General features: G+C 42.4%; 1 long non-coding RNA gene across 1 annotated transcript in view; it reads right to left on the reverse strand.

Annotated features, from left to right (window-relative positions):
- LOC138671986 (uncharacterized) overlaps nt 1-23,058 on the reverse strand; it is a 157,658-nt gene that overhangs the window by 67,805 nt on the left and 66,795 nt on the right. Inside the window, exon 2 of the long non-coding RNA XR_011319514.1 lies at nt 3,896-3,956. This is a non-coding gene — a long non-coding RNA (uncharacterized lncRNA). The remainder of the gene's footprint in view (nt 1-3,895; nt 3,957-23,058) is intronic.

Here is a 23,058-nt window from a genome sequence, read left to right on the forward strand (position 1 = left end):
CATTCTATAATATTGATAGTCCTTGGTCTATATAAAATAATGCCAATTACAGAGGCTAGATGTGAATATATGGAAAGCTTTCAATTCTGGTGTTTTCTTAGGTCAGGCTGCTATAGTTAAAAGGCTCATAATAATACTTCATGGACCATTAGTCGGTAGCCTGTTGCTCTACACCTGTTATTTATGGCAAATGTACACATTTGGGGAACAGGATTCAAGACAGGGTACATTTTATGTCATTACTACTGCTATTTCAGCAGTATACTGCTATGACATGTCATAAAATGTTGCAGAACCCTCACCTTACTGCATAATTCTAGGGGAAGATTACTATTTGAGCAATAGAGTTACCGGTGTAAAAATGTTTACTTTTTGGCGAGCTCAAAACTTGCAACATAGTTCATGAGTCAATGCCTGTCCATCCTGGCACGAGCACGCTTTTAACTCTAACAATTTTACAAATTTGCAAAGTGTAACGTTACAGTAGCATGGCTAGAGTGTGACCCGATGTAAATCAGTGCCGAACAAGCCAAAAAAATCCAATATTAGTTACTAAAGGATGTCTGCATTTTTAAAGGGAACCTGTCATGTGATAAAATGCTATTAACGTGCGGATATGGGGTTAATCTGCAGGTCAATAGCCTTCTGAACCTGCCCAATGTCCGCACTGAGAGACCCCGCTGCCAGGAAGAGATTAACTTTATTCCCCCAGGCAGCATCCGACCTCCAATCACAGAGGTGCGCCAGGGTGCGGGTTCAGTCACCCCTCTGTGTGTATATAGAGTCGGCTCCAACTGCACAGCTGGCACTGACTGACTGCATGCTTAGCATTAGGTCCGGCCTCCAGTCACAAAGATGTGCCGAGGTGCGGGTTCAGTCACCGCTCTGAGTGTATATAGAGTGTCAGCTCCAACCGCACACCTGGCACTGACTGCACGCTTAGCATTAGGTCCGGCCTCCAGTCACAGAGATGTGCCGAGGTGCGGGTTCAGTCACCGCTCTGAGTGTATATAGAGTGTCAGCTCCAACCGCACACCTGGCACTGACTGCACGCTTAGCATTAGGTCCGGCCTCCAGTCACAGAGATGTGCCGAGGTGCGGGTTCAGTCACCGCTCTGAGTGTATATAGAGTGTCAGCTCCAACCTCACACCTGGCACTGACTGACTGCATGCTTAGCATTAGGTCTGGCCTCCAGTCACAAAGATGTGCCAGGGTGCGGGTTCAGTCACCGCTCTAAGTGTATATAGAGTGTCAGCTCCAACCGCACACCTGGCACTGACTGCACGCTTAGCATTAGGTCCGGCCTCCAGTCACAGAGATGTGCCGGGGTGCGGGTTCAGTCACCTCTCTGAGTGTATATAGAGTGTCAGCTCCAACCGCACACCTGGCACTGACTGCACGCTTAGCATTAGGTCCGGCCTCCAATAACATTGGCGCGCTAGGGTGCGGGTTCTGTTGTGAATTCTGTGATCAAGCTCCCTCCTGTGGTCATGAGTGGTACTGCGGCTTCTGAGTTTCCTTCCTCAGGTAATGAGGTTAAGTCGTTAGGTGCTGCTCTATTTAACTCCACCTAGTGCTTTGATCCTGGCCTCCAGTCAATGTTCTAGTATTGGTCTTGCTTCCTCCTGGATCATTCCTGTGGCCTGTCTGCTCAGCATAAGCTAAGTTCTGCTTGTGTTACCTTTTGCTATATTTTCTGTCCAGCTTGCTTTTTTGGTTTTGCTTGCTTGCTGGAAGCTCTGAGACGCAGAGGGAGCACCTCCGTACCGTTAGTCGGTGCGGAGGGTCTTTTTGCCCCTCTGCGTGGTTATTTGTAGGTTTTTGTGTTGACCGCAAAGCTATCTTTCCTATCCTCGGTCTATTCAGTAAGTCGGGCCTCACTTTGCTAAATCTATTTCATCTCTGTGTTTGTATTTTCATCTTAACTCACAGTCATTATATGTGGGGGGCTGCCTTTTCCTTTGGGGAATTTCTCTGAGGCAAGGTAGGCTTATTTTTCTATCTTCAGGACTAGCTAGTTTCTCAGGCTGTGCCGAGTTGCATAGGGAGCGTTAGGCGCAATCCACGGCTACCTCTAGTGTGGTTTGATAGGTTTAGGGATTGCGGTCAGCAGAGTTTCCACGTCTCAGAGCTCGTCCTATGTTTTGTGGTTTTTGTCAGGTCACTTGTGTGCTCTGAACTTCAAGGTCCATTGTGGTTCTGAATTACCTATTCATAACAGGGTTCAGTCACCGCTCTGTGTGTATATAGAGTGTCGGCTCCAACCGCACACCTGGCACTGACTGCACGCTTAGCATTAGGTCCGGCCTCCAATCACATTGGTGCGCTAGGGTGGGGGTTCAGTCACCGCTCTGTGTGTATATAGAGTGTCGGCTCCAACCGCACGCCTGGCACTGGCTGCACGCTTAGCATTAGGTCCGGCCTCCAATCACATTGGTGCGCTAGGGTGGGGGTTCAGTCACCGCTCTGTGTGTATATAGAGTCGGCTCCAACCGCACAGCTGGCACTGACTGACTGCATGCTTAGCATTAGGTCCGGCCTCCAGTCACAGAGGTGTGCCAGGGTGCGGGATCAGTCACCGCTCAGTGTGTATATAGAGTGTCACCTCCAACCGCACACCTGGCACTGACTGCACGCTTAGCATTAGGTCCGGCCTCCAGTAACATTGGTGCGCTAGGGTGCGGGTTCAGTCACCGCTCTGTGTGTATATAGAGTGTCGTGTCCAACCGCACACCTGGCACTGACTGCACGATTAGCATTAGGTCCGGCCTCCAGTCACAGAGGTCCGTCGGAGTGCGGGTTCAGTCACCGCTCTGTGTGTATATAGAGTGTCGGCTCCAACCGCATACCTGGCACTGACTGACTACACGCTTAGAATTAGGTCCGGCCATAACTTAGTGCAGGGGGTGAAGTTACAGCGGCCACTCTATATACACACAGAGCGGTGACTGAAACAGTGCCAGAACCGCCCCTGTGACTGAAACCCGAATGCTACAGGAAGGAATAAAATTAATATTGTCCGGGTAGCGGGGCACTCAGTGCGGGCACCAGACAGGTTCAGTACCTACAGATTAACCCAATATCTGCAGGTGAATGGCATTTTTTCACATGATAGGTTCCCTTTAAGTGCAGGCTCACCTTTACAGATCAATGAGGTATGGCACAAAATGTAATCAGTTGGGGGTTTATGAGCAGAGACCCTAAATTATTGCCAGCGTTAACAGAATTGTAATGAACACGTCAGAAGATGTGGCTATCAGCAGCTTTCAATGAGCTTTTTGCCCTCTTAATTGTTAAACAGTTTAAAATTGTCTTCAAAAGATTTAGAAAGTGTTTTTAATGTGCGGCTACTGTTGAGAGGAAGGAAATGGGAAGACACAGCCAGCGATCATCACCCATTTCACCACCTCAGTAACAAAAACAAAAGTGTTGTGTCTGAGCTCTAGAACAAACATTGCAGTTTCCTCCCGGGTGATAAGTTATGTGCCACCAAGCATGGGATTTACTTTTGCCCTTGGATTACCATGGACAGTCTCAAACCTATAGAGCACAGTAAGGCTATAGTGAGTATTAGCAGCAGATTTTTCGACAACAAAAACCAGAGTGTTGTCGGGAAAAATGCTGCGTATTATACACAGATTTTTGTCGTGTTTTTGATGCGTTTTTACTTGCATTTGTTTCCAATTTTTTTGAGTGCAAAAATGCCTAAAGATTGCCAAGCTGCAGCTTTGAGATTTCAGAAATCTCATTCACTTTGTAAAATGCTGTGCAGTGTGTGAACAAGCCGTAAGACTGCAATGGTATACCAAGCTAAAACGCCACAAAGACTTCTATGTGACATTGCATGTGGAGCATAGAGAAGTATCAGCACTTCACTATCAGTGACTGTCCTACCTGTGGCTCTCGGTGATGTCTTCCAGGTGACCACGTCTGTTCTGGTGCTCATGGTTCTTGCCTACAGGAGGAAGAGGAACAAAAAGCCTTACTGCTTCTGACAGCTAAATGTTCATATTAATATTCTCACTTTTCTGAATATGATCTCTGGCCAAACACCACTTAAGAGGAAATGCCACATTTTATCATGCTTTTCGGTGATACTTAAGCAAATACTTGCGCATATTCATAACTGAACCACTGCCTACACTAATCTGCAGCTTTGAATTCCCCGCTGGGGATTTGGGACAGTCCCCATGTTAGAGTGATTCAACTAACATGTCAGCGGGAAAACCTATGTGTTCCGGAATTTCTGTTTAGAAAAGTCCTTGCTTGAAATACAAATGTCTGATACTAGATATCATAAAGACACTTTTCTTTATGAGTGCTCGTGACTCATATTCAGTGTCCTGTGGCTTTGTGGTTAGACTGTATACTGTGCAGAACAAAAAAAGAAAACGTTCAGCACTGACATTCCTTGGTCTCTTACAATTACTGATAATAATAAATGAAGAATGACATCATTTTCTTCTTCAAGGGTCATAAAATCTTATATATTATATATATATGAATTTATTTATGTAATTATATATTATTACTATTATTATTTATGTGAAAAGGGATCATATACAAAAACAAATATAAATTACAATAAACAAAATGACTTTTATGATTTATTTATTTTACTCACTTATATAGCACCACCGCTTTATATACATCATCGGCACTGTCCCCACTGGGGCTCACAATCTATATACGCTATCGGTATGTCTTTGGCGTGTGGGAGGAAATCGGAGAAGCCGGAGGAAACTCATACAACAACAGGAGGAACATACAACAAAATAACAGTGACTGATTGGTACAGAGGGGAAGAGGACCCTACCCTTATGGGCAAACAGACTATACAGTATATTTCTAAATATATATATTATATATAAACTCTCCTCAACATTGAAATTGCAACACTGAGAAGGAAAAGTTGTGGAACTATGCAAATCACAGAATGGATAGTCATGTTAATGATATACAAGTGATGGCAAATTTTTCAAAACATCTGAATTTATTCACACAGAAATACACGCACTTAACTTGCATGTTAACAATGAGGTTATTGTTTTCTGGGGAATGTTCTGATATGCTGAATGTATTTAGGCACACAAATCATCAAGATCTGCTGCTGACAGCTCCCTTTGCAATTGCTGACCAAAGAAATCTGGAGACACTGCAAGCGATAGCAGCAAGTTTTAGCCACGCAGGCTGCTCACAGTACAGTAGTAAGAGCAACATGCAGCTTTGGCGGTGTCATGGTGAAAAACAGCTCTTGTGACACTTTGGAGAAATGGCGTACCACTGGTTATATGACCAAGTCAATGTAACACCAAGCTGTCTATATACCTGGAATGAAGAATAGAGAGATTCAACTACAGTACTTAATGCCATGCTACACTGTAATCCCAGGAGTAGGACTGGGGTGACGTACCCTCGCCTGGTATGATGTTCCATGAAATTGCAAGGGAGCTGCCATTAGCAAATTTTTATGATTTTCATGTCTACGTGCATTCATCGTGGCAGAACATTCCTCAGACAGCTATTAATAATCTCATTGATAATGAATAAATTGGAATGTTTTGAAAATTTTGCTTTCACACAAAATTGATATTGTTTCTTTTATTAGAAATTTAAAAAAACTCAGAGTTTTATAAAAAACGTGGTTGAGGACACCATTTTCTAAGACACAAATTCTTTATTTCTCTATTAATGGTACTGTTTAAGCGCTTAGTATTTGCGTGTCTATCTGTGGTTTTGAATGGCACTATTTGTGGATGCAAAAAACATTCTGATAGCTTTTTATTGCATATTTTAGTGGCAGCACTGAAGAGTGGCATTTTGGCCGGTTTCATTTTCTTAAGGACATTTACCGTATGGGTTAATGTTATAGTTTGATAGATTAAACAGAGAAATACCTATAATATTTCATTTTCATTTTTGGGGAAAAAAGACAGTGATTAGAAATTTAGTTTTTTTCTAAGTACTTGTTAAATATGTTTACATTTATTTGTAATTATTTTTTAAGCTCCCTCCCTCATGCCCCTAGAGGACATGAACCTGCGATTTATCACTCGCTATACACTGCAATACTTTAGCACTGAAGTATATATTGATAATACAAAACCATTACGAAGCCCAGCCTTGAGCAAGGCTTCATAGAAAGACCAAGATGGCAGTGACATGGGCTTTCTTTGGGGGTTGTCCTTGTAATATATGGACAGGACAGTTCCTCTATAGGTCCTCTTTGTATCCTCTCTACAAACTGGCTAACAAATGAGAATCTTGAACACAGATTTCTCCTCTGCAATGAAAACAACAGCATTCATACAGGAACTGTTACGTGCTCTTTCACTAACATTGATTTAGGATTCTGTATACCGAATTACTCACTTAGCTGAAAAGGACATTTGCCAGAGCCATTGGGATTTCAGCCCTGTAGGTTATCTAAATAATGCTGCCAAGATACTGATTGGCTGAGATAAGACATGTGACACATCACATTCTCCTCTCAAATCTCCTTTTCAGCTAAATGGCAAGCAGAGTATACAGCTCCCAAAATATATATAGTAGGACGTCATAGCTTTCCCTTGTTTAACATTTTGTACCCATGTTATAGATGCCCTTGTTTTCTGAGACAGAGGCCTTCAAAGCTAAATGCCTTTTCTGCCCATGTAGCATCTTTTGAGCATAATTGATTTTCAATAAAGGCGTTCTGTAGCTACTGTGATACCACTAATTTTATAATAATAATTTTTATTTATATAGCGCCAAAATACTCTGCAGCGCTTTACAGTTTAGCAATTCATATACATGTCAGAAGTAAGAACGTTCAAAGCAATACAATAATTAAAGCAAATAAGATGGCCCTGCTCGTGAGAGCTTACAATCTACCAGTCTACAATGAGGTGGGGGGAGACACAAAGTACAGGTGTGTAGTCACAGTGATGGTCCAGCCATCTTGAGGGAGTGGGGCATAGATAAAGAAGATGATAGACGAAGATGAAGAAACCAATTAAAAGTTGTATATCAATTCTCAGGAGACACGGACACGTGTGTATATAGGGAGAAAATAAAGTGGTGCCCAAGATAGCCACCCAATAAACAGCTGCCAAAAGAGCTCCAAATTGCGTGTTGCCTGGTTTCACAAGTATTGCTCTCTCTGTAATGAGGTCAATGATGGGAATTGGTGATACTGTACAGTATTCCTATATGCATAAATTGTTCTGATAATGAAAAACATAAAAAGAAGCACAGAGATTCACCATCTGCTGAATGAAGGAACTATCCCTCAATCTGAGCAGACGAGAACATTTGGCTGTGAAGATTAGGCAGCAGAAACCAAGCTTCGCGTGAACACATTGCATTAACCATACTTTTCATAACAGTATTATATCTGGCACTGGAACTTTATATTCTGATATCTAAAGAACATAATCACAAAATCAGACCCTCTCCCAACAGCAATACTCTTCTTTTTTACCTATATATTGTTTGCCTATTACTTGTAACACATCGGTTTACCCCAGCTTTGCAACTATCGGAACGTTTTGGGACCTTAGGAGCAACAGTGTTACTGTTTGTTTGCTCTTTACAGGGTGGGTGCCCAGATATTTATAAATTTAAGTATATAAGGCATATTGCAGGTTTATGAATATTTTGAATAATTTTTGTGTCACTTTCTCTACCATTTTGATTGATTACCAGTGCTGTATCAGGGATGGTGTTTTGTTTATTCCCCATAGGGTGATTCCATTACCTCATTCAGTAACGGATATATTGGCACCATGAGCAATGATAAATGAGTGCTTACCAACAGACATATGATCTTGTACTCACTGGCATTGAATGTTCTTTGGGACTATAAATATTCAGCTATATTAAGGCATACAAGAACCACAAAAATGGCAGACCTACTACAAAAATGTCCTATATATAATAGCTCTATATGCCACAAGTTATCAATGTTTCAAACTTTATTAATTTTTTTCAAGCTTATCATAATCCTATTTTTTTTTTTCAACAAAAACAGCAAATGGTCTAGACTCATTTGTTCTAAATCTTAAATCATATCAGTTCTCAATATCCAAGTAGGAACATAAGGATTGCTCACGAGTCTGAGTTTGCATCTGTTACATACAAAAGATAAATGCATTTAATAACATTCTTAGAAGAGTACAAGTTCGCAAATCAAGAAAGCCTTTCTATAGGCCACTTATGGAAGCTGATGCCGATATGCTTCAATTGCAAGAAAAGTCTAATATAGCATTAAGGAACAGGAGAGACTTGGAAACAAATTCTGAATTTTGCCATTTTCATAGTCCCTTTCCTGTTCAACAAGAAGACAACAGAGCAACAAGATCCAAGAAAGTACAAGAGTATGCTTTATGTAAAAAAAAAAAAACTTTAGAGTGATCGCTAATACTTGAGTGACCCAATAGATAACGTATCGCATCCTACTATAAATGAGGGTCGCCATCAGAGCAGGGAGTAATACTTTCACTTCCAAAAGGGTGCCCTAACAAAAGTACAAATGTACTATGGAAGACTGATTGGGGCACCATTTAGTCTCACCTTATGGATAATAATTGTATGATACTCAGTATTTAAATTTTTTATATTACAAAGATAACTATGAGTACTGAAAAATAGATGAAAATGTGCAAATATTTCAACATACAAGTGACAGACAGACTTTTATGACTTCATTTATCAGTAAACTCAAGTGGCTGACTGATTTATCTCTCTGCACTTCCTCACAAAGACAAATGAATTAAGTCCACTGATTTCACAATATTGATAAGAAGTGACTTTCATAGGTACAAAATAATTCATTGCTGACAAAATAATTGAAGATGGAGTGGCACTTGTTATGTAGGTAAAAAAAAAATACATCAGTCGCTATTCATTGTTACTAGGCTGGCGAAGAATTACTATGGCAACACGTCTCCGTGAAAAAAAGAGATACACAATACATCATTAAATTGCTTTTAAAAACACTCACAGGCAAAACAAAGGTCAGTGACTAAGAATTAAAGTTGCAGTCTTTTTGGGGGTATGATTGAGTATAAAATGTTCCTATTCTGGAAAAAAACTGGTGGCTACAACTCTACTGGGTGACCGTAATACAAATGTCTCATGTTAAGTAGAATGATTTTGTATTAGTAATGCTGTTTTCTCAGTATATGGTCTCATGCAGACGACCGTTGTTTCGGTCCGAGTGCGATCCGACAAAATATTGGATTGCACTCGCACCAATGTTATTCTATGGGGTCATGCACATGTCGGATATTTTCCTCGGATCTCACTCAGACCGAAAATACGGTTGTCTGCACGAACCCTTATGTAAATGTAATCATAATACACTTTTAGTTCCAGTTGCTCAAATTCCACCACGATTGCCTGGCCCATTTCATCATACTGTTGCTGTACGGCCAATGACGAATTGACTATTTCTTTTTCAACTTCTTGGATGTTTCTATAATTTTTCCTGAATTTTCTAAAAAATAATAGCAATATTTTTTTTATATATTGGAAGCACTAGCCCATGATAGGATGGAATACAATGATGTGCTTGGCTTTAATACTCAACTCCGCTGCATAGTCATAATATAGTTGTGTACAAAAGGTATCTCCAACAATGATGGCAGCTATTTATCATATAGCTGGACACATAAAGTCTGTTGATTGCTTCTGTAAAGACCCCCAAACAGATTAAATAAAAATTCGGTCCAAATCGAAGATTTTGTTAGGATTGCACAACCATCTAATTTGTATGAGGGACTCCCAACTCTCCCTTGACAGATGGTGTACGGAGAGAGAAGGATCTGGTAGTTGTAATTGCAGTGGCTGATCCTATTGTTCAGTGGGGAGATAAGCCGCTGCCAAAGGTGTCTGGAAGCGGCTTTCTAATAAAAAAACACAGGGCAAAGTGTTCCCGTTTATGGGGGAGTTGGGTGAAATAGCTGTCGGTCAAACTTCGGGCAAATTAAGTTGTCAATGGAACGGAGACTAACAAACTCTAAATGGGGTTCTCTGGTGGAATACCACTAAAGTTTCAAATATTTCTGGACATTCAAAAAGCTTATTGCCAAGACATTTGCTCAACCCATGAAGAAAGAAGATTTTTGCTTCCATATAATCTCAAGGTGTTCTGCTGAATTTTGGGCTCATTCAGATATCAGTGATTTTTTTCATCTAAGTTTCATCAGTGTTTTTTATCAGATTTTCAGCAGTGTTTGGTAAGGTGTTACAATAAGAGTTTCATCAGATTTTCATGTATCCAAAAAAAACTGATGGAGGTTTCTCAAGATTCTCCTATTAAACAGTCAGAGAAAAAAGAAGAGCACATTGATAACATCTGTGTGCAGTACAAATTTTTTCACGGACCTTTAAGGTACCTTCACACATAACAATTTCGTTAACGATATCATTGCTTTTTGTGACGTAGCAACGATATCGTTAACGAAATCGTTATGCGTGACAGCGACCAACGATCAGGCCCCTGCTGGGAGATCGTTGGTCGCTGGGAATGATCAGGAACTTTTTTTTGGTCGCTGATCACCCGCTGACATCGCTGAATCGGCGTGTGTGACGCCGATCCAGCGATGTGTTCACTGGTAAACAGGGTAAACATCGGGTTACTAAGCGCAGGGCCGCGCTTAGTAACCCAATGTTTACCCTGGTTACCATTGTAAAAGTTAAAAAAAAAAACAGTACATACTTACATTCCGGTGTCTGCCCCCCAGCCTCAGCTTCCCTGCACTGTGTCAGCGCCGGCCGGCCATAAAGCAGAGCACAGCAGTGACGTCACCGCTGTGCTCTGCTTTACGGCCGGCCGGCGCTGACACAATCAGTGCGGGAAGCTGACGCCGGGGGACGTGACAGACATCGGAATGTAAGTATGTACTGTTTGTTTTTTTTAACTTTTACAATGGTAACCAGGGTAAACATCGGGTTACTAAGCGCGGCCCTGCAAATCTCATATGATGTGATGCTGTTTTTGTCATCACAATAGTTGTTCATACACATCCCTGTTGGACCCAATGGAATTATTTTGCAATGCCCATGTGTATTTCTTTCTAATCAGAGCTGCTAACTGCCATTGCCCTTTCAATTAAATTATGGACACGGGTTTCATCACCCAAACCTGCACCCTTTAAAACTTCTAAAGTGTATCTATGACCCGACAACGCTTGAAAGTACAATTGCACTTTAAAATACTATAATTAGTTACAGTAATTTCTTACGTAAAACCAGGTTGACAAAGAAATACAAATGTACTTTTGGTAAAAACTACATTCTACAATGATGTAGAAATTGGTGACATTTGGGAAAAAAACCTTCTACTGGACTTTCCCATAGAAATGCTAAAATAACCACCAATTCTCTTTGGGTTTGGAAGCATAGGGTTTTCATTATTAGAACAGTGATTAGGTTTCTAAATATAATCAAATGACTACCATCTAAGATTAGATAGAATTCAATGTCACAGAGTGGCCAGTAAACAGACACACTGGGTGAATCTGTTAATAACTTTTGACCCTCTAAAAACAGCTGACATTGCTAGTTTGAAGACCTGAAAACCAGTTTAACCATAACATTTCTGTATTTTAATTTTTAGCATCTCTGTAAAAGAGGAGTTTCAATCCACAAAGCTGGTCCTGCAAGCATTCAGAATCCCTTTTCTCTTGATTGATGGCTGTTGTGGTCTAATAGTTGGACATTTCAGCTGTCACTCAAGAGTAGAGATCAGCGAATTTGATCAGGTCCCTGCTTATTCGGCAAGCTATAGTGCTTACCCAATAAGCTACAGCAGGAGCCCGGATACATGGAGCGCGCCAGTTGATCAGCTGTTCGGCTCCGCAGCTGCATGTGTCGCGGCTGTGTCACAGTCACAGCACATGCATGGAGAGCCTGTGTGTTTGCTCCCTCTGCAGCTTATTCGGTAAGCTTGCCAAATAAGCAGGGACCTGATCAAATTCGTTCATCTCTACTCAAGAATAGAGGAGAGGGCTTGTGACATTCCATTCACAGTTACCAGGGTGCTTGGATATTGTGTTATCTGAGCATGCTAGCATGTTATCCAAATATCTTGGGCCTACTCGATTAATATTTTCAAGTCCTTGCAACTGCATGTTTTGCAGCTATTGGACACCCGCAACTGAGGTGATAAAGGGAGTATCCTCCATCCACAAAACTCTTCGCAATACCGCTGAAGAGTTATCAAACAGTTATAAAACAGCCGTACATAAGCAATGAAGCCTGTAATATGCAATGAGAAGAAGGTAAGTATAATAGTAATACAAAATGGAAGAAAAATACGTGTATATAAGTGTGTGTATATATATTGTGGTAGATCGGCTCACTCGCATAAAGGGCAGTGAAACATATCTTCCTTCCAGCATCCAGCACTCTACCAGTGACTTTGTCACAAATATATATATATACAGCTCTGGCAAAAAGTAAGAGACCACTGCAAAATTTTCAGTTTGTCTGACAACATGTGTCCGAAGTTCCAAGCAATAAATTTTGTGTTTATTTTCTGAAAATGAGAAATGGTCAAAATAACCAAAAAAATGCATTGCTTGCAGACCTCAAATAATGCAAAAAAAAAGTTCATAATCATTTAAAAACAACAATACTAATGTTTTAACTCAAGAAGAGTTCAGAAATCAATATTTTGTGGAATTACCATGATTTTATTCACAGCTTTCATGCGTCTTGGCATGCTTTCCACCAGTCTTTCACACTGCTTTTGGGTGACCTTTGCCACGCCTGGTACAAAAATGTAAACAGTTCTTCTTTGTTTGATAGCTTGTGATTATCCATCTTCCTCTTGATTACATTCCAGAGGTTTTCAATTGGGTACAGGTCAGGAGATTGGGCTGGCCATGGCAGGGATTTGATGTGGTGGTCCTTCATCCACACCTTGATTGACCTAGCTGTGTGGCATGGCGCACTGTCCTGCTGGAAAAAACAGTCTTCAGAGTTGGGAAATATTGCCTGAGCAGAAGGAATCTACTGTTTTTCTAGGATAACCGTGTATGCAGCTTGATTCATACATCCTTTGCAAAAACAACCTGCCCAATTCCAGCCTTGATGAAGCTTCCCCAGATCATCACCGATTCTCCATCAAATTTCACAGTGGATGCAAGACACTGTGGCTGGTACGCCTCTCCAGGTCTCCGTCTAACCATTAGACGACCATGTGTTGGGCAAAGCTGAAAATTAGACTCTTCAGAGAAGATTACCTTACTCTAGTCCTCTATGGTCCAATCCTTATGGTCTTTGGCAAACTTCAGCCTGGCTCTCCTTTGCTTCTCATTGATGAAAGTCTTTTTTTCTGGTTTTACATGACTTGAGTCCTGCGTCTAGGAGCCTGTTACGAATTGTTCTTGCCATGCACTTCACCCCAGCTGCCATTTGCCATTCCTTTTGTAGGTCACTTGATGTCATCCTGCTTTTGCTGAGTGACATTCGAATAAGATGACGGTCATCCCGGTCAGTGGAGAGTCGTTTTCGCCCTCTGCCAATCTGTAGCTTTGTTGTCCCCAATTCTGCTGCTTGACCTTGTTGTAATGGACTGATGTCTTAGAAATTTTAGGGATGGAGGCAACATGACGTTCACTGTGTCCCTCTGCTAGTAAAGCCAGAATTGAGCCCCTCTTTTCCTCACTCAAGACTTTTCTTTTCAACTCCTTTGGCATGGTTAAAAGTTATTTATTGTTTCATTCCTATTACTTTGGGGATATTACTAGCACTTGTTTTGCCATCCAGCTTGTCCTATTGCAAGAGGATTGTGAATATCACAGCAGGGTTTTTTATACTTTCCTTCATTAAATAAGATTTTGTTCAGGTGATCACCTAATCAAAAGCACATTAAGTAGAATGAGGTGGACTCTGGTTGGAATTCAACTGACACTGCAATAGAATGGCTGTCAGACATGTAGAGAAGCTGATTTTTATAAAACTGTGCAGTGGTCTCTTCATTTTTGCTAGAGCTTTATATATACACACATATATACACATTCATTATGACGATCAATGTTGTCAATTTTTAAACTGAAAGTTAATTTATCAATAATATATAAATAAAATGCTTCTAAATCAATGAACAAATTATTCATAATAGGCAATTTGTAAATAGTCATAACAAAATAATAAGACTGTGTATTCATCTTAATCATAGCAAACATTTACCGGTCTGTGAATGACTGACTGTTGCACGCTGTAAGCATTCTCAGTGTAGTATCAGCACTAAAATGTGTCATTAGTCTGAGAAAACATAAGGAGCTTGGAAGTTACCTTACTCTACAGCCATACATACCGGAACACTTGGGGGTTTACCTATATAACCACAACCTTTCACTATTAATGTGTAGATCAGACATCAGACATAAATACATAGAAGAGAAGAGGCTGATTTGACTAAGGAAATTTTACCAGCATATGCCTTTAAGAGTTGAATAATCTGTGCTGAGTTGTACATTTTTACATATCCACCACTGTCATGGATTGGTGGTCCATCTGTTGCACTGAAAAAATAAAAACATGTTTATCTTCCTTCTCGTTTCAGACTGTCCCTTTTTCCTGTGTGGTATTGTAGCTTAATATAGAAAATTGCATTTAATGTTAATTTTCAGCCAACATTTTTGCTTCAAACTAACTTGCCAATAAATCCTGAACCCACTGTGCCGAGGTGGAGAACTGGAACAGAACCTAGTGAGGAACAGATTGCCAGGCCAAGAAAGCAATAAAACTGGGCAGAGTTTGTCTACTTTAGGGGCAACAGTGATTGGCAAGTAGAGATGAGCACATTTTTCTAACTGATTTCCAAATTGGTTTGCTGTCTTCACGTCTTTATAATGCATTAACAAATAGATTGCTGTGTTTGAAATGTGCTGGTGCCCTTTGGTCTTTCACTTGCAGTGATGGCATGCCCGAGATGTGAACATGACTGCTGCAGCCAGTCACTTTCGTCAGAGGTCTTGTGCCATACAAGCAGTTATCACCACAGTACAGTGATGCTATTTATCTACTTACAGCATAATGACACTTTCTGGAGCTCTTACTCCCAGTAAAAGCCATGCAACAGCTTTTGGTAAAGTTTCGAGTCCATGTATATTGTAGTAACCTTAATCAAATCTATCACTAAACAGTTGATCATTGTAGATTTTGTTCTTTTTACTGATATTAAAAACAACATATTCTATGGTGCTGTAAAACGATGGTGACCACTAATATCAGTTTCCATTTCCCCTCCACATATATATATATATTAATCTTGGGCAAACATACATGAATTTTCAATTGGGGAGAGGGAAGTGCCAGCTGCTTTTTTACCACAGGAAAAAGGGATTGGGTATGTTGAAATCCAACACACCTGATCATTATTTTCTCCCACATCTATTGTCTGTGAAGAATTGGAAGACTTCCCCCTACACATTAGATAGGTGACTGGTCTACCAGGCAGGTTCAGCAAACTTTCACCTAATGTGAATAGATGCGTCTACTTGATGAATTGTACACAAAGTCAGTTATACCGCTCAGTATGCTTTTTGGTTGTGGGGAAAAGCTAAACTATAAAAATTAATAAAATAAATAAAGGGTAAGTATATACAGTTAGGTCCAGAAATATTTAGACAGTGACACAAGTTTTGGCAAGTTTTGCAAAAAAAAGGACACACTGGTGAGCATGGGAACTCAAAAAGGCCTGGACATCAATGGAAGACAATAACAGTGGATGATGGCAGAATCATTTCCATGGTGAAGAAAAACCCCTTCACAACAGCTACTCAAGTGGAGAACACTCTTGAGGAAGTAGCTGTTTCAGTACTTAAGTCTGCCATAAAGAGAAGACTTCATGAGAGCAATTACACAAGCTGCCAACCATTAATAAGCCTTAAAAATTTAAAGGACAAATTAGACTTTGCCAAAAAAAAAACACCTAAAGAAGCCAGCCCAGTTCTGGAAAAGCATTCTTTGGACAGATGAAACTAATACCAAGCTGTACCAGAATGATGGGAAGAGCAAAGTATGGAGAAGGCACTCTGTAAAACATGGTGGAGGCAGTGCAATGGCATGGGCATGCATGGCTTCCAATGGCACTGGATCACTAGTGTTTATTGACGATGTGACTGAATACAGAAGTAGACGGATGAACTCTGAAGTGTACAAGGCTATACTTTCTGCTCAGATTCAACCAAATGAAGCAAGGTTGATTGGACAGCGCTTCATAGTACAGATTGAAAATGACCTAAAAGGTGCTACAAAAGCAACCCCAGAGTTCTTTTCAGGCAAGGAAGTGGAATATTCTGCAATGGCCGAGTCAATCACCAGATCTCAACCCCGTCAAGCATGCATTTCACATGCTTAAGACAAAACTTACTAAACAAGCAACAACAGACATCAGCTGCAGTAAAGGCCTGGCAAAGCATCAAAAAGGAGGAAACCCAACATATGGCGATGTCCACGGCTTCCAAACTTCAGGCAGTTACTGACTGCAAAGGATTCTCTACAAAGTAATAAAATTGTGAGCCCCTGAAATGAGGAGGCTTTGTAGAAAAATAGTTGCAATTACTAAATGATTCACAGAATATTTCACACATATTGAAGTGTGAAAATCTACACTTCATTGCATGTCACTTGAATCATTTTAAATAAACCGTGGCATGCAGAGGTCAAATCATAATGATTCTGTCACTGACCAAATATTTATAGACCTAAATATATACACTTAAACGACACAATTTAACTCAAAGTCAATCAAACTTCAGTGAAATCAACCTGTCCAGTTATGAAGCAACACAGATTGTGAATCAATGTCTCCTGCTGTTGTGCAAATGGAACAGAAAACAGTTAGAAATGACAAGCAATTAGCAAGACAACCTCTATAAAATGAGTGGTTCTGCAGGTGGTGACCACAGACCATTTCTCTGTTCTCATCTTTTTTTGGGTGTTTTGGTCACTTTTGCATTTTGTCATTTCTCTCACGCCTAGAAGTACTGAACAGTAGCATGAGGCGGTGTCTACAACCCACAGAAGTTGCTCAGGTAGTGCGACTCATCCAGAATTGCACATTAATGCAAGCTGTGGCAAGAAAGCTGTGTCTGTCATCACAATATCCAGAGTATTGAGCAGATACCAGGAGTCAGGCCAGAATACCAGGAGACGAGAAGGGGGCCGTAGGAGGGCAACAACCGAGCAGCAGGACCACAGCTCCTCCTTACCAGAGCCCTGCAAAATGACCTCCAGCAGACCACTAACATCCATGTGTCTGCTCAAACTGTCAGAAACAGACTCCATGAGGGTGGTATGAGGGCCCGACGTCCACAAGTGGGTGTTGTACAAGTGGGTGTCGAACACCATGCAGGGGTGATTTGATTAGCATTTGCCAAAGAACACCAAGATTGGCAGATTCGACATTGGCATCCTGTGCTCTTCAAGAATGAGAGCAGTTTCACACTTCGCCCATGTGACAAATGTAACAGAGTCTGGAGAATGTTCTGCTGCCTGCAATATCCTCCAGAATGACCGAATTGGCAGTGGGTCAGTAATGGTGTGGGGAGGCATTTTATGGAGGGCTGCCAGCCCTCTATTTGCTAGCCAGAGGTAACCTGACTGCCATTACGTATCGGGATGAGATCCTCAGATCAATTGTGAGATCCTATGCAGATGCAATGGGCCTTGGGTTCCTTCTGATGTATGACAATGCTAAGCCTCATGTGGCTGAAGTGTGTCAGCAGTTCATTGAGATATTATCTCCCGAGATCTCGGCTCCCAAGATCTCAATTGCGCTTGCGCCACCTCCAGCGGCCATTTTTCCAGAGTCCACCGGATTGAAGAATATGGAAGGTGCGGGCCTCTGGGCTGTCACAAAATGTCTGCGGACCCCCTGCACCATCAAACACCTAGTCATCCTAGACTGGGGCCCACAGCCATGGCCCAACCCCTTCCGCCACCGAACGCCCCACAGAATTTCTTGCCTCCGCCAGTAGCGACCCTGCCACCTGGGACCTCTGTTGTGAATTCTGTTGTCGGGCTCCCTCCTGTGGTCATGAATGGTACTTCGGCTGGTTCTGTCCATGGACTTTCTCTGGTGGCTGTGGGTGTTTCTGAGTTTCCTTCCACAGGTGACGAGGTTAATTCGTTAGCTCGCTGCTCCATTTAACTCCACTTAGATCTTTGCTCCATGCCACCTGTCAATGTTCCAGTATTGGTCTAGTTCACTCCTGGATCGTTCTTGTGACCTGTCTTCCCAGCAGAAGCTAAGTGACTGCTTGTTTTTCTCTGGTTTGCTATATTTCTGTCCAGCTTGCTATTTTGATTGTTGTCTTGCTTGCTGGAAGCTCTGGGACGCAGAGGGAGCGCCTCCGCACCGTGAGTTGGTGCGGAGGGTCTTTTTACGCCCTCTGCATGGTCTTTTTGTAGGTTTTTGTGCTGACCGCAAAGCTACCTTTCCTATCCTCAGTCTGTTCAGTAAGTCGGGCCTCACTTTGCTTAATCTATTTCATCTCTGTGTTTGTATTTTCATCTTTACTCACAGTCATTATATGTGGGGGGCTGCCTTTTCCTTTGGGGAATTTCTCTGAGGCAAGGTAGGCTTTATTTTTCTATCTTCAGGGCTAGCTAGTTCCTTAGGCTGTGCCGAGTTGCATAGGGAGCGTTAGGCGCAATCCACGGCTATTTCTAGTATGGTTGATAGGATTAGGGATTGCGGTCAGCAGAGTTCCCACGTCCCAGAGCTCATCCTATATTATCAGTAACTATCAGGTCATTCCGTGTGCTCTTAACCATCAGGTCCATTATTGTCCTGACCACCAGGTCATAACAGTACAGGTGGCCCAAAGTACTAATGCATCTCAATAGAAGGATAAGAGAAGTTCTGAGACCATTTTTTTTTCTTTGCAGTGTGTTTTGTCTCTCTTTTCCCCTTTACATCTGGGTGGTTCAGAACACAGGTGTAGACATGGACATTCAAGGTCTGTCCTCTTTGATGGATAATCTCACTATAAGTGTACAAAACATTCAAGATTTTGTGGTTCAGAATCCGATGTCAGAGCCTAGGATTCCAATTCCTGATTTGTTTTTTGGTGATAGATCTAAGTTCTTGAATTTCAAATATAATTGTAAATTGTTTCTTGCCTTGAAACCTCGCTCCTCAGGTCACCCTGTTCAACAAGTAAAGATCATTATTTCTTTGTTACGTGGTGACCCTCAAGACTGGGCATTTTCCCTTGCGCCAGGAGATCCGGCATTGCGTGATGTTGATGCGTTTTTCCTGGTGCTTGGATTGCTTTATGACGAACCTAATTCAGTGGATCAGGCAGAGAAAATCTTGCTGGCTCTGTGTCAGGGTCAGGATGAAGCGGAGATATATTGTCAGAAGTTTAGAAAGTGGTCTGTGCTCACTCAGTGGAATGAATGTGCCCTGGCAGCAATCTTCAGAAAGGGTCTCTCTGAAGCCCTTAAGGATGTCATGGTGGGATTTCCCACGCCTGCTGGTCTGAATGAGTCTATGTCTTTGGCCATTCAGATCGATCGACGCTTTTTATGAGCGTAAAGCTGTGCACCATTTGGCGGTACTATCTGAGCATGGGCCTGAGCCTATGCAATGTGATAGGACTTTGACCAGAGCTGAACGGCAAGAACACAGACGTCGGAATGGGCTATGTTTTTACTGTGGTGATTCCACTCATGCTATCTCCGATTGTCCTAAGCGCACTAAGCGGTTCGCTAGGTCTGCCACCGTTGGTACGGTACAGTCTAAATTTCTATTGTCCGTTACTCTGATTTGCTCTTTGTCATCCTATTCTGTTTTGGCATTTGTGGATTCAGGCACTGCCCTGAATTTGATGGACTTGGAGTATGCTAGGCGCTGTGGTTTTTTCTTGGAGCCCTTGCAGTATCCTATTCCATTGAGAGGAATTGATGCTACGCCTTTGGCCAAGAATAAGCCTCAGTACTGGACCCAATTGACCATGTGCATGGCTCCTGCACATCAGGAGGATATCCGCTTTCTGGTGTTGCATAATCTGCATGATGTGGTCGTTTTGGGGTTGCCATGGCTACAGGTTCATAATCCAGTATTGGACTGGAAATCTATGTCTGTGTCCAGCTGGGGTTGCCAGGGGGTACATGGTGATGTTCCATTTTTGTCTATTTCGTCTTCCACTCCTTCTGAAGTTCCAGAGTTTTTGTCGGATTATCGGGATGTATTTGATGAGCCCAAAGCCAGTGCCCTACCTCCTCATAGGGATTGCGATTGTGCAATTAATTTGATTCCTGGTAGTAAGTTTCCTAAGGGCCGATTGTTCAATTTATCTGTGCCAGAACACGCCGCTATGCGGAGTTATAAAAAGGAATCCTTGGAGAAGGGTCATATTCGCCCGTCGTCGTCACCATTGGGAGCAGGGTTCTTTTTTGTGGCCAAGAAGGATGGTTCTTTGAGACCTTGTATTGATTACCGCCTTCTCAATAAAATTACTGTCAAATTTCAGTATCCTTTGCCGTTGCTGTCTGATTTGTTTGCTCGTTTTAAAGGGGCTAGTTGGTTCACCAAGATAGATCTTCGAGGGGCATATAATCTTGTGCGTATTAAACAAGGCGATGAATGGAAAACAGCATTTAATATGCCCGAGGGCCATTTTGAGTACCTGGTTATGCCATTCGGGCTTTCCAATGCTCCATCAGTATTTCAGTCCTTTATGCATGACATCTTCCGAGAGTACCTGGATAAATTCCTGATTGTGTATTTGGATGATATTTTGGTCTTTTCGGATGATTGGGAGTCTCATGTGAAGCAGGTCAGGATGGTGTTCCAGGTCCTTCGTGCAAATTCCTTGTTTGTGAAGGGGTCAAAGTGTCTCTTTGGAGTTCAGAAGGTTTCATTTTTGGGGTTCATTTTTTCCCCTTCTACTATCGAGATGGACCCTGTTAAAGTCCAAGCCATTTACGATTGGACCCAGCCGACATCTGTGAAGAGCCTGCAAAAGTTCCTGGGCTTTGCTAATTTTTATCGGCGCTTCATCGCTAATTTTTCTAGTGTTGCTAAACCGTTGACTGATTTGACCAAGAAGGGTGCTGATGTGGTCAATTGGTCTTCTGCAGCTGTAGAGGCTTTTCAGGAGTTGAAGCGTCATTTTTCTTCTGCCCCTGTGTTGTGCCAGCCAGATGTTTCGCTCCCGTTTCAGGTTGAGGTTGATGCTTCTGAGATTGGAGCTGGGGCTGTTTTGTCGCAAAGAAGCTCTGATGGCTCGGTGATGAAGCCATGTGCTTTCTTTTCTAGAAAGTTTTCGCCTGCTGAGCGCAATTATGTTGGTAATCGAAAGTTGTTGGCCATGAAGTGGGCATTCGAGGAGTGGCGTCATTGGCTTGAAGGAGCCAAGCATCGCGTGGTAGTCTTGACAGATCACAAGAATTTGACTTATCTTGAGTCTGCCAAACGGTTGAATCCGAGACAGGCTCGATGGTTGTTATTTTTCTCCCGTTTTGATTTTGTGGTTTCGTACCTTCCGGGCTCTAAGAATGTGAAGGCTGATGCCCTGTCAAGGAGTTTTGTGCCTGACTCTCCGGGTGTTCCTGAGCCGGCGGGTATTCTCAAAGAGGGGGTAATTTTGTCTGCCATCTCCCCTGATTTGCGGCGGGTGCTGCAAAAATTTCAGGCTGATAGACCTGACCGTTGCCCAGTGGAGAAACTGTTTGTCCCTGATAGATGGACTAGTAGAGTTATCTCTGAGATTCATTATTCAGTGTTGGCTGGGCATCCTGGAATCTTTGGTCCCAGAGATTTGGTGGCTAGATCCTTTTGGTGGCCGTCTTTGTCACGGGATGTGCGTTCTTTTGTGCATTCCTGTGGGACTTGTGCTCGGGCTAAGCCCTGCTGTTCTCGTGCCAGTGGGTTGCTTTTGCCCTTGCCGGTCCCGAAGAGGCCCTGGACGCATATTTCTATGGATTTTATTTTGTATCTCCCCGTCTCTCAAAAGATGTCGGTCATTTGGGTGGTTTGTGATCGCTTTTCTAAGATGGTCCATTTGGTACCTTTGTCTAAATTGCCTTCCTCCTCTGATTTGGTGCCATTGTTTTTCCAGCATGTGGTTCGTTTACATGGCATCCCGGAGAACATCGTTTCTGACAGAGGTTCCCAGTTTGTTTCGAGGTTTTGGCGATCTTTTTGTGCTAGGATGGGCATTGATTTGTCTTTTTTCCTTGGCTTTCCATCCTCAGACAAATGGCCAAACCGAACGAACAAATCAGACTTTGGAAACATATCTGAGATGCTTTGTTTCTGCTGATCAGGATGATTGGGTGTCCTTTTTGCCGTTGGCTGAGTTCGCCCTTAATAATCGGGCCAGCTCGGCTACTTTGGTTTCGCCGTTTTTCTGCAATTCTGGTTTCCATCCGCGTTTCTCTTCAGGGCAGGTTGAGTCTTCGGACTGTCCTGGTGTAGATACTGTGGTGGATAGGTTGCAGCAGATTTGGACTCATGTGGTGGACAATTTGACATTGTCCCAGGAGAAGGCTCAACGTTTCGCTAACCGCCGGCGTTGTGTGGGTCCCCGACTTCGTGTTGGGGATTTGGTTTGGTTGTCGTCTCATTATGTTCCTATGAAGGTTTCCTCTCCTAAGTTTAAGCCTCGTTTCATTGGTCCGTATAAGATTTCTGAGGTTATCAATCCTGTGTCATTTCGTTTGGCCCTTCCTGCTTCTTTTGCCATCCATAATGTGTTCCATAGGTCGTTATTGCGGAGATACGTGGCGCCTGTGGTTCCATCCGTTGATCCTCCTGCCCCGGTGTTGGTTGAGGGGGAGTTGGAGTATGTGGTAGAGAAGATTTTGGATTCTCGTATTTCGAGACGGAAACTCCAGTACCTGGTCAAGTGGAAGGGTTATGGTCAGGAAGATAATTCCTGGGTTTTTGCCTCTGATGTTCATGCTGCCGATCTGGTTCGTGCCTTTCATTTGGCTCATCCTGGTCGGCCTGGGGGCTCTGGTGAGGGTTCGGTGACCCCTCCTCAAGGGGGGGGTACTGTTGTGAATTCTGTTGTCGGGCTCCCTCCTGTGGTCATGAATGGTAC

The sequence above is a fragment of the Ranitomeya imitator genome, chromosome 3 (assembly GCF_032444005.1).
Source record: "Ranitomeya imitator isolate aRanImi1 chromosome 3, aRanImi1.pri, whole genome shotgun sequence".
Taxonomy (NCBI): Eukaryota; Metazoa; Chordata; class Amphibia; order Anura; family Dendrobatidae; genus Ranitomeya; species Ranitomeya imitator.